Source organism: Schistocerca gregaria, chromosome 6 (genome assembly GCF_023897955.1).
Source record: "Schistocerca gregaria isolate iqSchGreg1 chromosome 6, iqSchGreg1.2, whole genome shotgun sequence".
NCBI classification, from domain to species: Eukaryota; Metazoa; Arthropoda; class Insecta; order Orthoptera; family Acrididae; genus Schistocerca; species Schistocerca gregaria.
The window spans coordinates 162635269-162646826 of NC_064925.1; positions in this window are offsets into that span (position 1 = coordinate 162635269).

Consider the following 11558-nt stretch of genomic DNA (forward strand, 5'->3'; position numbering starts at 1 on the left):
CTTCCATTATTAATCGCAACGTCAGAACTGCCTCCCTGTTTCCTTTACCTTTCCGAAGGAGCGCCGGTCTCCGGCTCTAATCCGCCCGGCGGATTTGTGCCGAGGTCCGGTGAGCCGGCCAGTCTGTGGACGGTTTTTAGGCGGTTTTCCATCTGCCTCGGCAAATGCGGGCTAGTTCCCCTTATTCCGCCTCAGCTACACTATGTCGGCGATTGCTGCTCACACAAGTTCTCCACGTACGCCTACACCACCATTACTCTACCACGCAAACATGGGGGTTACACTCGTGAGACGTTCCCTGGGGGGGGGGGGGGGGGGGGGGGGTCCACCGGGGGCTGAACCGCACAATAACCCTGGGTTCGGTGTGAGGCGCCGGTGAAGAGCACTGCGGTGGTCGTCGTGGGGTTGTGGACCACTGCGGCTGCGGCGGGGATGGAGCCTCTCCGTCGTTTCTAGGTCCCCGGTTAACATAACATAACACACCTTTCCGAAAGCCACACTGATCACCATGTAACAAAAACATTATTCTCTATATTATACTTGTCAGCAACTCGAATACATGAGACGTTAAACTGACTGTGCGATAATTGTCGCAGTCTTCGGAATTCTGAGGATGAGTTTTCCCAAAAGTTTGATGGTACATCGCCAGTGTCACACATTCTACAAACTAACGTGAATAGTCGGTTTGTTTCCAGTTCTCCCAAAGATTTTAGAAATCCCAATGGAATATTATCCATCCCTTCTGTCTAATTTGATTCTAAGTCGTCGAAAGCTCTTTTAAATTATGGTTCTGTTACTGAATTCACTATCTCTTCGCTGTCGACTCCTGTTTCTTCTTTTATCACTTCATCAGTCAAGTCCTGCTCCTTATAGAGGCCTTCAATGTCCTCTTTCCCCCTTCTCACTCTAACTTCTACTCTTAAAAGTAGAGTTTCCGCTGCACTTTTGATGTCACCACCATCGCTTTCAGTTTCACAGGAGTTTGTTTTGACTTTGCTGTATGCTTATGAGTCCTTCCAACAATCATTTCTTTTTCGATTTGTTCGCATTTTTCATGCAGTCACTTCGCCTTAGTTTCCCTGCACTTCCTATTTATTTCATTATTAAGTGACTTGCACCTATTTCTGAATTTCCCTGAACATTTTTGTACTTTCTTCTTTCGTCGATTCTCTAAGGTATTTCTTCTGTTATCTACGGTTTCTTCTCCGTTAGCATCCCTGTACCTACGTTTTCCTTCCCATGTTCCGTGATTGAGTCTTCCTGACAAGTATCTTAAACTTCAGCCTACTTTTCATCGTTACTAAATTATAATTTGAGTCTATAGCTCCTCCTCTGCACGCCTTTCAGTCCAATTCAGTATCGATTACGGAATATCTTCTTGACCATAACGCAATCTAACAGAAATCTTCCAGTATCTCCCGGCCTTTTCCGAGTACACCTCCTCCTCTTATGATTCGTCAACAGAGTATTCGCTGTTATTGGTTGCAATTATGGTAGAATTTAATTATTCTTTCTCTTTCCTCATTCCTTGTCCCAAGCCCATATTCTTTGGTAACCTTTTCTTCTACTCCTTCCCCTACAACTGCTTTCCAGTCCCCCTTGACTATTAGGTTTTCATCTCCCTATACGTACTGTATTACCCTTTCAGTATCGTCATATATTTTCTCTCTCTCTTCATCTTCACCTTGCAACGTCGGCATGTATACCTGAATTATTGTTGTCTGTGTTGATTTGCTGTCGATCCTGATAACAACAAACTTACCACTGAACTGTTCACAGTAACACACCCTCTTATGTATAACGCATCCTACTGCTCTAATACCATTTTCTGCTGCTGTTGCTACTACACTACCAGAAATCCTTGTCTTCTTTCCATTTGACTACACTTACTTCCTGCCGCTTTTTAGGGTGAGCCTAAGCATTTCCCTTCTCCGATTTTCTAGCTTCGTTTCCCCGGTAACACTTCCAACACTCCACATTCCACTTTAATATCTTAGGACTTCTTAACTGCTTGAGTAACTTGGTTTCAGCTTATTCCTGTAATAATCCAGTACCGAGTGAGTTTTTTGTAACATGCGTCTAGTATCTTACATACATTTATGGCTATGTACTAAAGATTACTTTTTTCTAAATTTTATAGGCTTCCGAAGACGACAGGTTAGTCCGTCGAAACGGGTTAAGTGATTCAAAATTTTACGCTTGTGCAGCAGATGACTGATTTCATTTTAGAAAAACAACTTTGTATGTCATTTAAGTATGAGGCTGAATTCACACAGAGCGGGATAGTAAATTTCCGCAATAACTAGGTCTGGGCAGAGGCAAATGCTAGAGCGATCACAGAAGCAATATACCAGGTTCGTTTCAGAAACAGTATTAGGAACGAATTGTGGGTTACAGACGTCACTCACTTAACCAGCAAATAAAATTTTAAGCATATCACCAGTTGATGCACGCCAAATCACGCATGCCATTTAAAAATTTGATTTTTGAAGATGTGGTTATGCACGAATGGCTCTGTCGAGAAGGTCCACTTGCTTGTCTTCTGTGTTCACTTGGCCTTAATCCCTTCTGTCATGGGAACATTTAAATGCTGAACCAGAAAATGCTCAAATGAGACTACAGGGTTGTATATCAATTTTTCAGAGGTCAATTTGATATAGTTCTTTACTTATTAAAGATGCAAAAAATAAACGTTTAGGGGTCGTCAAAGGGTACCGACGCTGAACGTCCACTGTTGGTTAGTACACGGAAGACCTCTTCACCTAGCTGACTGAGAACGGTTGCCGTAGCACGAACTCCCACGTGCTGGTCCGTGAAACCTAAAACTATTATCCTAAATCACTACACGGTCTTAGTGACAGCTCAGCACACGGTTCATAACCTATACGTCATTTAAGAATATGCGGTATTATCAGTAGTACATAAAAATAAAAGAGAACTGTGCACCCTTCAGTCTGGAACCGCGCGACCGCTAGGGTCACAGGTTCGAATCCTGTCTCGGGCATGGACGTGTGTGACGTCCTTAGGTTAGTTAGGTTTAAGTAGTTTTAAGTTCTAGGGGATTGATGACGTCAGATGTTAAGTCCCATAGCGCTCAAAGTCATTTGAACCATTTTTGAACTGTGCACCCACTCGAATCTAACAGGTAAAATTTTACGAACCTGTCTAAAATTGACAAGGACCACGGGCAGTCATAGCACAGTAAAATTATTTTAATGGAAATCAGTCAGCCAACTGAAATAGTGACTTTATCAAACGGAACTTTTATTAAGCAACTCAAAAACTTAAGATTAACTCTTAAAATAACAATAGATGCCTTGACAATTAAATAAGAAGGCTACTAGGAAACCCATCCAAAACAGTGATAAAAAAAGAGACAGCTAGATCTGCAAGTAAAATGGATGTTTGTTTAGTCAGTGATTGGTTTCGGACTTTGTCCATTCTCAAATCAACTTGTGTACTAAAGTCAAAATTAATATATATACGACCACCAGTTGACGTTAAATTCGAATGAAAGAAGTAAAATGTCCATGAAAAATATCTGTAAATAGAGAGGTTACAGATGTGAATGGTCACAAATAATGTTCGTTAACGAATGGCCGAGTTGGAAGTTACTAAGACACTTAGGAGAGCGCCCTCTTCGGACCGTGATTCTTGTATTTCGGGAAAGGTTGGTTTCATAGTATTTTACAATCTTAAAAGCAAGCAGTCTAAAAATGTTTAAATTACACACACATCGAAACATTTGTTTTGTATATGTTCTTATCTGAACAAATAAATTACAATGTAATACTAAGGTCTAACTAACAGATCAAGAAAGGGTAAAGGCATGAAACTGTTAACACATTATAATACAGGTACAACGCAACGTTGCTGCATTGTCGTCTACACAGCTTCACCATTTCGTAGCACTACTGGGTCAAAAATGGCAAACACGAGCATAAGCCGCAACCAAATATTAAAAAAAAAAATATCGCCATTAAGAAATATCCAAAAACCCTATCAGTTTTACATTTCTGAAATAAAAGCGACCAATCCACGCTTTACTTAAAGAGGCTTAAGTGATAAAATAAATTAAATAGTAATTATATAAACCATAGCGTCTGGACAATCAATTCAATTACTAGGAAGTACCAGGGGAAGGACAAGGGGGAGAGGTGGGGGAAGGGAAATGGAGAGGAGGGAAACAAGTGGTACGGAAAGTATGTGGATGAGACAGAAGGAATGAAAGGGTTCGAAAGGGGAGGGAAAAACCAAGGAAGGGGCGGGGAGGAATAGGCGATAAGGGGGAGTATACAATGCGGATTGTACCAAAGTGAGCTGTAATGCTTATTTACAAATGTGCAGACCAATTATGAGCATAAAATATGAGCTCTGCATTGAAATAAATATTTTCCATAATTATACACAAAATTACACACAGAATTATTTTTCGAAAAGCTGTGTACCATAAAATAAAAAGACACAACTTACTGGCTGGGATTTAAGTCTATCGATCATACCCTGCGCTCCAGGCACTCAGGACAAAAGTTTCAAACGACACTGTAAATGCCCACAATGATGTGTGAGTAGGCATACAAATCTCTTAGAGAAGGAAGCCTATAATCTTATCAAAAGTAGATTTAGCAAGTGACACCCGCAGCTATGTAATTAGTGATTAAAGTAAATAACAAAATTAGAAATAAGGAAAGAAATAGGGGAGGCTAAACTGCAAAAAATATCTAGGGTGAAGGTCACAGCAAATTAGTACAGTAAGTATTCATATGTACAGGATACTAAAGATTGTAAATTCTAGCCTGGTGTGGCACACACTTGCCTAATATTTCTCTGCTTTGAACTACCATAAATTTGCGAACAGCGTAGCAAATCTTATGGACACTTGTTGTCGGGTACAGAAATGTATCTGCTTAACAATCGATCGAATTTTTGCCTTTTCCGTCAAATAAGTGAAGAGCACCTAGCTATTGTAACTGTTGAAATGAAAACTCTATATGCATATGGGGGATTAATGTGTGTAGAGGAAACAAAAGTGGGGTCAAGATACAAGAACTGTTAGCAAAAAATAAATTTTGTCTGGGAGGAGAGAGAATCAGAGGTAACAATGGGTATAAAGTGCTAGTAGGTAGCAACAGAAAGTTAAACAGTGAGAAAGCACATGTTATAAAGGCAGACAGGGGCAATATGTTGGTTACTGACTCTTTGTAATGAAAAAGTAGTGGAATTTTTGACGTGGAATGGTATGAATCGGGCTGAAAAAGTCACACAGCATTCGTGAATACAACTGTTAAAAGGAAAGTTGGCAACAACCATTTTTGATGACACCTGCTGAAAAGTGTAGTGTAGTTTGTATGAAACCAAAACTACCAATGCTTAACGCACAGATAAAATTACATACAACTTAAGAAGGCGAGCGCATTACTATCAGTTGTAGGTGTTTTCAGGACCTTTGCCTTTCGCGGGCAGGTGCTCTACCAAGCACGATTCATGCCCCGTCCTCACAGCTTTACTTCTGCCAGTACCTCGTATCCTACCTTCCAAACTTTATGAAGCTCTCCTGCGAACCTTGCAGAACAGTGAATGAAAATCTTATTCTGGAAATATCCCTCATGCTGTGGCTAAGCCATTTCTCCGCAATATCCTTTCTTTCGGGAGCGCTAGTTCTGCAAGGTTCGCAGGTGAGCTTCTGTAAAGTTTGGAAAGCAGGAGACGAGGTACTGGCAGAAGTAAAGCTGTGAGGACGAGGCGTGAGTCGTACTTGGTAGAGCACTTGCCCGCGAAAGGCAAAGGTCCCGAGTTTGAGTCTCGGTCCGGCACACAGTTTTAATCTGGAGGAAGTTTCATATCAGCGCACACTCCGGTGCAGAATGAAAATCACATTCTGTAGGTGTTTTCACTTAGCGCTCATTGACAGGTTTCTCCATCGTAATCGGAAGGAAACCTAGAGATTTCCAAATGGTTAAAGTATTCCAAATAGCGCCATTTTTGCTAATGAGTGTAAAAATTTAGTATTACCTAATGTATGGCTTTGGCCCCTTCCAGTGTCTGAAATTTGTATTCCCTCAACCCGATTGATGAGGTGCTTAGCACCGTCAGGCGTAATACCTTACCAAAGGTCAGGTAGCCTGGCTATGGCTAACTCTCTCTCTTGGGGCTGCTCTCAATATTTTCATCTCTTGGGGCTGCTCTCAATATTTTCATGAATGATTTAAAGGTTTTCGGATTGAATTTGAAATCTCCGAGACACACAGTCTTATATAAAAGGGACGTCGATGATATTTTTATTATTGTAAAAGGTAACCAAGATAAGGTCCCTGATATTTTCATAATCTTCAGCGAGAGGCATCCAAAATCTAGATATACATTAGAGCCTTTGTTTTTCTATTTTCCGAAAGCTTACGATATGAGACTCGATCATTTGTAATGATTCGAACCATCACAAATTGCTTATTTTCACTCGATGGTTACATGCTTACTCTTGGATGACGAAACCATTAATAGAGCGTAATATTTTGAAACAAGTAGCTTCAGCCAGTGACTAAGTAATCCCTGGTCAGTAGGCTTTACAATCAACATAGGCAGAGAAGGCCGTCAAGGGATAGCAGCTAAGATATATCTGTTAACACAATGTAGTGCCTTATGTCAGATTCGATGGCCAAAGCTTTTCCGAATAGAGTTAAGATTGCGTTTCAAACGACCAGCTTAAATACAAATTAAGACACGGGCTGGATGCTCAGGGAACGCATTCTGATTCCGAAAATTTGATTCCTCGGAGGTGTATAAGTTACAGTGTGGTTCTTGTGACGCTTTCTGCATAGACCAAACATGCAGAAAATTTATCAGCCATTATAAAGAGCATGTAAATCCGAACAATAAGACAGCACTCGGTCAGTACGGTCACAAGGAACGCCAATCTGTTAGAAATATAGATAGTATTTTAGAGATCCTGCATTATGTACCGAAGGGCTTGGAGCTGGTCATCTTGGAACAATTGGAGATTTTCAAAAACAAAATAAAAGAACCTAATAAAATTCCAAAAGTACAGGTAGATTTTCACATTTCCCATTTGTCCTCCCCCGCACTCCGCCCCACGACCCCCGCCCCCCCACCCCACCTTTCTTTAACTTTGTCCCTATACTTTCTCCTTATCCTCAACCCCCATCATCAAGCGGCTCGCCCCATCTTCCTACCCACCTTCTTTGAATCCGTCTCTACTTGCATCTTCCCCCAAGCCCCTCGGTATCTCTGATGCATTAATATGTTTAACTACCAGACAACTTAGGTTAAAATCAACAGTCGAGATCGCAATAACATTTGTTCATTGATCAAATGTTCAAATGTGTGTGAAATCGTATGGGACTTAACTGCTAAGGTCATCAGTCCCTAAGCTTACACACTACTTAACCTAAATTATGCTAAGAGCAAACACACACACACACACACACACACACACACACACACACACACACACACACACACACACACACACATGCCCGAGGGAGGAATCGAATCTCCGCCGGGACCAGCCGCACCGGTTCATTGATCAGGTCGGCTTACTTTAAAGCCATTCTCAGAAGTTTTGGACCCCATATGACTGGTTCTTTCGGCTCCTCCGTTTTGCACGTGATACCGCGGTCGTACACTGTGGTATCATATGAAAAACCGATTATAACCTAATTATAACACCAGTTGGCTGCACTCCACACACAAATTTGTCTAAATTTGTGTAGTATCTGTGGATCCTGATTTCTGAATCCATTTTCGGTGAGAATCTATCTTTTCCAAATAGAAATTGACTTTAGCAATATTTGAGATTATCTGAAAACTCTTCTTTCCAAGTATCATCATTTTTTAGTCTTCAGAGTGGCGCATATGCATTAAGTTGTATAGCGGTTACTATAGTGTACTATTTTATTCAATTTAATGTACCCATTGTATTGAGAATTTAATTTATGCTCGTTTACATCCTGTTTGATTGAATACATATTGTACCCAATTTGCCTTGATTTTCATCTTTGCCTCCCCCCCCCCACTATGTCTTTCCTCTTTCCTCATTTCTAATTTTTGTTATTTACTTCCATCACTAAGTACACAGCTACGGGTGCCACTTTATAAGATTATGCCGTCTCTGAAAGATTTGTGTGCATACTCACCCAACGTTGTGGCATTTGGAACTTTGTTTGAAACCAGAATGGAATTTTCACTCAGCAGCGGAGTGTGCCCTGATATGAAACTTCCTGGCAGTTCAGAACTGTGTGCCGGGCAGAGACTCAGACTCGGGAGCTTCCAAGTGCACTTGCCCGCGAAAGGCAGTCCCGAGTTCGAGTCTCTGTCTGGCACACAGTTTTAATTTGCCAGGAAGTTTCATCGTTTGAAACGTTTGTCCTGTGTGCCTTGAGAGCATCGTATGCTTGACAGAGTTAAATCCCACCACTATCTTATGTTTTTTTTATCTGATGTTCCACATTTTTCTGAAAAATAATTTTCTGAATAATTATGAAAAATATTGTCTGTAACACAGGTCTCGTATTTTATATTCATCATTGGCTCTCACATGGTCCATTTTTATTTTAAAAAACGTAAAAACGATTATGCATATGGATATTTTTTAATAGCTCGTGTTCAAAAAAATTTTTAAATTTTTTTGAAAACTTTGGTTCGAGGATTATGCTCATGTTTGGCGTCGTTGCCACGATTGTGATACTGAATGACAACACTCTGTAATCTACAATGTAGCAAGGCTGAGTTGTAGTTCTCAGTATTGTATTGACATTCTTTTGCCTTACGGCATGTTGATCTTACCCTCTCTGAATCTGTAACTTAGTCTTTAGTATTATAGTATATTTTATTTGTGTAGATAAGCACACTTACAGAACATAAGTAAGTGCCACTTATGTTATGCAGTCGTTTTGTACACTGCTTGTTCTTAAAACCGTGAACTGCTATGGAAACAAACTTTCCCTAAATGAAAGAATCGGGGCCCGAAGAGGGCGCCACCTCTACTAGGTTTCCTAGTAGCATGCAACTTGACCAGTATAATTCGTTAACGAACAATACGTAAATGTACTCCCTTATTTTACTTGGTAAACATCGGTAAGTACTGATTGCGATATGCCATCCATTTACACCACCTTCACAATAATTCTCTACTATTCCAACCTCGAGCAGCGCGCTGAAAAAACGAACACTTATATCTTTCCGTTCGAGCTCTGATTTCCAGTATTTCTTATGGTGATCGTTTCTCTATGCAGGCCGGTACCAACAGAATATTTTCGCATCCGGAGGAGAAAGTTTCAAATTTGGTGAGAGGATTCCGCCGCAACGAGAAACACTTTGTTTTAATGATGTCCATCCCAAATCCAGTATCACTTAATAAAAAGCATTTTAGTTGCAAATTTGGCATTACCCTGCCCTAGTTATACAATATAGGAGACTAAAATAAAATATTTCAAATACGACCACTGACGTTAATGGTCTTAACATTAATCTATACGAAGTTCTACATTTCCACGGCGTACTACCAGCATAATGCAACCCCACCATCTATACATAGACTGCTTAGCACAACAGAACGCCGCGTTCGCAAACGATTTCACAGAGCGCTAAGTTTCCCAATAAGGCGCTCAACTACTACAAGTACCTTTACGCGAAAAGCAGCGATAGTAGCGTGGTGTGAAGTCTCTACAATCCGATCATACCCAGATCAGTAATTCCCGTCAATAGATAAATTACATGACTACCGTGGTGTACCACTACCAACCTACGAAAAACTAGTATACTACTTCTCGACAAGGTACCGCTTAAATACTGCTACAGAAGACGATACAGTTGTACTGTATCTGCACATTTACATCAGTCAAAAATGTGAACGCCACACAGGGACGACGAACATTCCCCTTTCGCAAAACACGTTTCCACTTCTGAAAACTTCGGAGCATCCAGCAGCATTCCAGACTACGAGGGCTATTCGGAACGGAAGCTCCGATCGGGCACGAAATCAAAACCATAATAAAAATCTGATTAATCTTTACACATATTTCTTGAGTAGGGTCTCCAGTATGACCGTCGATCGTATCACATGTCTCTTTTCAGTTCTGACTACACGGTGATCGCGTAAAGATGCATAGAAAAGAGTGTCTCCCACCAAGTACGAGGGCATGGTGAGAGATTTCGACTGATGTCATGCAGCCCACATCATCTTGAAAGGTATGTCTGAAATTCGATCAGGATAGAGCCAGTGAAAAATGTCGATAGTTCCCAACCGCAAGGTTGGACGACTAGCACATCTTCGAGTAGTAAGATCTTTGACAGCTAACAGAGCGAGGTGCACGCGGTAAAAGTTTGAGTAGTGGTGAGGAGATACGCAGAGACAGCAGACGTGTTTCGAGTCGGAGCTAGATGCCTGCAGGAGGTAGCCGGGTCGTGACAGCATCAAAGTAAGAATTGGCCCTACGCACATAATAAGCTATATATTGAGCGAAACTCGGCACATACCTGGGGAAACTAGAAAGAATAATTAATAAAACAGGTTTCCTTTGGTTAAATAATGTCTGAAAGCTACATAGAAATCCCATTGTCGATGCAAAAAGCGTTTTGTGAAACTTTCTCGTAAATACATGCTATAGAAGATTCTTTTAGTTTTTCACATGTGTCTTAAAAGTTTGAACAATAAATATTTTTTAGATAAAATTAGAGTTTCATCTCACACCTTATGTAGTTCTCCGCCTCCTGTGCTTGCATTGAACCAAAAGGTACATTAAAGTAAAGTTCCCATGAGTAAAGCTAATAATTTCATTTATCAGAGTAAAATAATCTATATGCCATTGCACAGTTGCAAATTATTCAGATCAGGATAGAATTTTTATTAAGTAACAAAGAGGGCCAAAATGAGTAAAGTTATCTAGAATGACAATTTTACGCCATTGCACTACGGTTGAGTTGAATATATGTTTCATTATCGGCTAAACGGGAAGGAGTGCACGAGCTAAGTCAACAGACGCAGTCAGATGCAGGTTGGTGACTTTCATTTATTTTTACCACTAAACTTTCATGCAGTCAGATGTGTATTTTGAGTATTAATTTTCCTACAATAATTTCATGCAATCAGATAAAGTTCAGGTCAGTTAAATACGCAGTCAGATGCAAGTTTTATTAAAGACTAAAGCAGTCTAGTTTAAATAGAGAATTTTTATTAACAACACTTTCACTCTAACTGTCATGCATTGCCGTCCGGAGTGGCCGTGCGGTTCTAGGCGCTACAGTCTGGAACCGAGCGACCGCTACGGTCGCAGGTTCGAATCCTGCCTCGGGCATGGATGTGTGTGATGTCCTTAGGTTAGTTAGGTTTAATTAGTTCTAAGTTCTAGGTGACTGATGACCTGACAAGTTAAGTCGCATAGTTCTCAGAACCATTTGAACCATTTTTGTCATGCGTTTCCTTCTTCATGGCAGTTCTCGGCCGCAGCCTGTATGGGAAACGAAGATGCTCCTGCAGAAATTTCGGTAGGTAGTCGTCGATCACCCACAATACAGCCCGTAATTGGCTCCCGCTGAATTTTATC